The sequence below is a fragment of the Schistocerca americana genome, unplaced genomic scaffold, assembly GCF_021461395.2.
Source record: "Schistocerca americana isolate TAMUIC-IGC-003095 unplaced genomic scaffold, iqSchAmer2.1 HiC_scaffold_229, whole genome shotgun sequence".
NCBI lineage: Eukaryota > Metazoa > Arthropoda > Insecta > Orthoptera > Acrididae > Schistocerca > Schistocerca americana.
The window spans coordinates 87501-92500 of record NW_025725938.1 but is presented as its reverse complement, the minus strand read 5'-3'; the positions used below and the strand labels follow the sequence as shown (position 1 = coordinate 92500).

Sequence of the window (5000 nt, the reverse complement as noted above, 5' to 3'; positions counted from 1 at the left end):
GACCGGCCCGGCACCTGAGTAGGACCGGGTCTTTAGCCTTGTGGTGGGAACTCGGCCTAGTAGGGGGCGAAGGACGGGGAGTGAATCCGCTCTCCCGGAATGCGGGGGGCATTCGCCGGTAAGGGAGCGGGAGAAAACTTCGATGATGCAGCCATCGAAGAGGACTAGTGCGCTGTACCCACGGCGTGCTAAACCTAGCAGCTCAGTTGTAGAGAGCTCTTGGTCGAGGGGCGTGACCGGTGAGCGAGCTGCATTTAGCCTCCCCCCATGCCAGAGAGGCCGGTCCGGGGAAAGAGACGGGCCTCCTTTTCACTCTCTTCATTTCGTCAAGATGGCTGAACAAGTAGAGAGTGACCATGCGTTTGAAGGCGATTCGAATTACGATGATGCTTTATCTGTAGCCGAGCGTCATGCTCGTTTCTTAAAGTTACTGGATTCCAGTGTAAAGAATGGCAAAATTAGTAATCAGGCGATAAATAATATTCGGGATTGTGTTGCTAGGTGGGCAATGGCTCATTCCCAGTTAGAGGGGAGATTGATAGAATTGCAGAAGGAAAACGAACGCCTCAGGAGTCAGCCACCAGTTGCAAAATCTTATGCCGCGGTCGCGAGTACCCCTGTGGTCAAGGCGCCATCGGCAAAAGAGACAATACAGGAAAATATCAAGAAGGTTGTCCCAACGGTGTTTATCAAGCCAAAAGAGGGGGAGGATATTCGAGCAGTCAAGACTGCATTCGAGAAGTGTATAGATCCTAAGCGAGACAAGATTAAAATAAATACAGTAAGAACTGCAAAAAATGTACTGATCGTGGAAACGGCAACTCAAGAAGACAGTCAGCGTATTATGACAAATCCTCAGTTAACTGAGAAGGTCAAATGCGAACCGCCTAGGAGGCGAAGGCCTTTGATGTGCCTATACGATGTCCCGACATATATGAGTGCGGACAGCTTGTTGGATTCCATATACGTGCAGAATTTCGACATGACTATGACAAGGGAGGATTTCGATAGCCAGTTTAGACTCAGATTTAAAGTCGGACCAAGGGAGAAACTTACAGTTCACCATGTGGTGGAAGTCTCTCCGGAACTTTGGAAGCCTCTTACTAGAATTGGCAGGTTGTACGTCGGATATTCAGCGTTAAATATTAAAGATTACTTGGCGGTGCCGCGTTGCACCAAGTGCCAAGACTTGAACCATACAAATAAGTATTGTCAGGAAGAACATGCCCTGTGTGCCCATTGTGGGCAGGTGGGTCATGAAAGGAAGGCCTGTCCTAATAAGGACAAACCCCAGGTCTGTATACCGTGTAAGAAGCGGGGAAGAAAGTGTGGTGGACCTAAAGACTGCCCTACCTACCGCATGTTCCTTGACAGAATAATTCAGCGAACTGATTATGGCGACCCTTAAGGCGCCGAAAAAGAAATCTCCGAGTAAAATTAAAAGGGACGCGGAACGGGGCAAGTTAATTAGTAAGGCTCTGTCCACAGGTACACTGTATAGCCCAGAAGAAGTTCCGGGCGCCACTGGAGGATCGATGGTCGACGTCGGCATCCAAACAGATGTCGACTTGGAGACGGCGATCGGTCGGCTAACTAGTCGACTGTCAAGAACCAAGATGGAGGAGCCGGCGAAGCAAGACTCACAGACTATAGATCAAGGCGCGGGTACAGTCCCTAATGAAGACGGTGGCGGTGGTAGTAGTGGTGGTGGTAGTAGTGGCAGATCAAATGTAAATTTTGTAAATAGTGCAAAGTCGAGTACAGCTTCTACTGAGGATGTTGGTGGCGATGGTAGTAACTGTAGATCTAATGTAAATATTGTAAATAGTGCAAAGTTGAATGGTGCAAGCACTTTTTATAATGCAGTTGGTCCTGGAGACGTGTATAATGATTTTGAACATAAGTTGCGGTTAACCAGGCTTGAGGAACCAGCATTGTTGACTGTTGCACTGAGGCAGCTTGTTCGGACTGGACATAGATATGGCCAAGATATTACTTATCCAGCCTTGGAGGACGTGGATTGTATAAGTTTGCACGTGGCAAATATTCCTTCGCAATCTGATGATTTAAAGGAGTTGGTGGAGCAGGTGTTTGCCAGGCGGGGCCGTAAATTCGATCTCGAAAAAATATACCGGGACATGGTTAAAATGTACGGTAGAAACGTTGTAGATCTCTCGAAATCTTGGCCCGCCAGTCGCCTGCATGTTTTTTACCCCCCTGGTTGATGGGGAGTTTTAAGGTACTACAGATAAACGCAATGCGTAGCCATTTGGTTACGCAAGAGTTAAGAAGGATTGCGGAAGATGACATGCTGGACATTTTAGTAATTCAAGAACCCGCCTCCTGTGCTGGTCGGATTCCTGGATTTCCTGCAACTGCGCAAGTGGTATTCTCCGGTGAGAATCCTATGAGCGCTGTTGTAGTTCTGAATAAGCTGATTAGAACAACTGTGTTAACACAATTTTGTAATGATCACGTAATCGTTGTTGAACTTAACTTGATGTCACATTTAGTATTCCTTGTAAATGTATATTGTCAATTCAGACAACATATCATGGGATTTCTTAGTCAGTTGGATTGGATCTTAAGAATGTTACAAGGAAAGCCGGTCATTGTATGTATGGACGCAAACGCAAAGTCCCCTTTGTGGTTTAGTGTGGAACAGGATGAGCGAGGTGTTGAGTTGGAGAATCTCATAATGCAGATGCAATTAGATGTTATAAACCAACCTGGCTATCCGCCTACCTTTTCAGGAAGGGCGGGTGCTGTTTCCAATATAGATGTTACGCTTGCATCTCTAAGTGCAGCACCACACATCAGAAACTGGAGAGTTGTAAGTAATCTTACTGTAAGTGACCACAATTGTATTTTCTTTGATTACCATATGGAAGTTGAAGAAGATCTCGGGGACTGGGTAGAACGTTATAATTATCGAAAGACGGATTGGAACCGGCTGGCACAGGAGTTTCGTCCTCCAGGGCTTGGATCAGAGGAGGAGATACATAACGTGGATGAAGCGGTAGACGAACTAGTGGCATCTATTGAGGCGGCTATTGCTTCGTCCGTTCCTCGGGTAGCAAGGTTTGTTCGCAAACAGGCTACTCCATGGCCCCCAGAGCTGAGTGAGCTCAGGCGGTCTGTCAGGCGGGCAAGAAGTAATTACCAAAGGGGCTTCACACAAGAAGAACGACAGTACCACCTAAGGATTTACCGTCGCCTCAAGGCTCGATACCAGGAGTCCGTACAACGTCTAAGACGGCAGTCATGGCAGAACTTTGTGAATGAGCAGCTGGGATTGGACCCCTGGGGGGTCCCGTACAAGCTTGTACGAGAGAAGATCAGATCTCCCACGATGCTGTCTACTCTGCAGCTGGAAAATGGGCGGTGCACCAAGACTTGGGAAGAGACAGCTAATGTTTTGATGGAAGTTCTGTTGCCGGACGACGTCGTTGAGGAGGATACTGAGGAGCAGCGGGCAATACGAGCTGCGTTATTGGTATCATATGAAAATGGAGCACACGTGTACCCTTTCTCTCTTGAGGAGGTGGTAGCAGCGCTCCACTCTTTTACCAGGAAGAAGGCGCCCGGTCCTGACGGGGTGCCAGTGGAAATACTACAATATCTCGCCCCTCAGCTTGCTCCAGATCTGGTCAAAATTTATAACTCATGTCTACAATTGGGAACATATCCGAGCAGATGGAAAATAGCGGATGTGGTGATAATAAAGAAGGGCTCTGACAAGGATCCGCAGTTGCCCAAGTCTTATCGACCGATCTGCCTTTTGGATGTGCTGGGGAAAGCTTTCGAAAAGTTGCTCACTGACAGACTCTTGAGCCACAGGGCTTTGCATGGCATGAGTGATCGGCAGTTCGGATTCCGCAGGGGTCGCTCCACACAGGACGCGATCAATGAGGTGTCTCGGGCTGTCCACTCGGCCAGTGCGAAGTATGTTCTGGGTATTATGGTGGATATTTCAGGGGCCTTCGACAACCTATGGTGGCCGGCGCTCTTCTCGCGCTTGCGCGAGATTGAGTGCCCAGGGCCGCTGTATCGATGTCTGGAGGCCTACTGCAATAATAGACTGGCAAGGATCACGGCTCCCGGGGCTGTGGTGTCCAAGCAAATAACCCGGGGTTGTCCCCAGGGATCTGTAGTTGGCCCAGTTTTTTGGGATATTACAATGGAACCCTTGCTGAACATCTTGCAAGGGGATTCCTCAGTCTTGGGTGTCGTGGCCTACGCGGACGACCTTGTTATGCTTGTGGAGGGGAACAGCCGATTGGTAATTGAAGAACGTGCTAGAGTAGCTGTTGGGCTGTTACAGGGTTGGTGTAATCAAACAAAATTGAAAGTGGCACCTAGAAAATCACTATACATGTTGCTGAAGGGTAAGCTTAACAGAGACCCAACAGTACGTATCAATGATGTTATAGTTTCCAGACAAGTATCCGCAAGATACTTGGGTGTTTATCTGGATGAAAATTGGAATTTTGGTGAGCATATAAAGCAGACAGCTGCAAAGGCTTTGGCCTTGATTAACAAACTAATAACTATAGGGCAGCGGCGTTTTCACTTGCCGCAGAAAGCACTGCGTATGTACCATAATTGTTTATTGGCACCTATAGTTGGGTACGGTGCAAGTGTGTGGGCCCACAGGCTAGCCTTGGTGAGACCAGCAATGACGGTCAGACGAGTGCAGAGAAATGTGCTGGTAAGATGTGTAGGCGCTTTTGGCACTAGTCCTACTGATGCTCTGTTGGTGGTAATGGGGTTGTGTCCATTGGACTTGATCATTCGTCAACATGCGGCGATATATTGGTTACATAGACATGATATTGAGCGGGTTAGAGATATAATGGGGGCACCCCTTACGTCCATCACAGCAATTAAGAATCAGCTGTTAAATTTATGGCAGGAGGAGTGGGATCGCTCTTCCACGGGCAGGCGCGTGTACGCAGTTTTGCCAAGCGTCAGAGAACGGCTAAAGAATAAAGTACTGA

General features: G+C 48.1%; 1 pseudogene; it reads left to right on the top strand.

Moving 5' to 3' along the window:
• Nucleotides 1–5000, top strand: part of LOC124575243 — a 10532-nt pseudogene that overhangs the window by 3314 nt on the left and 2218 nt on the right.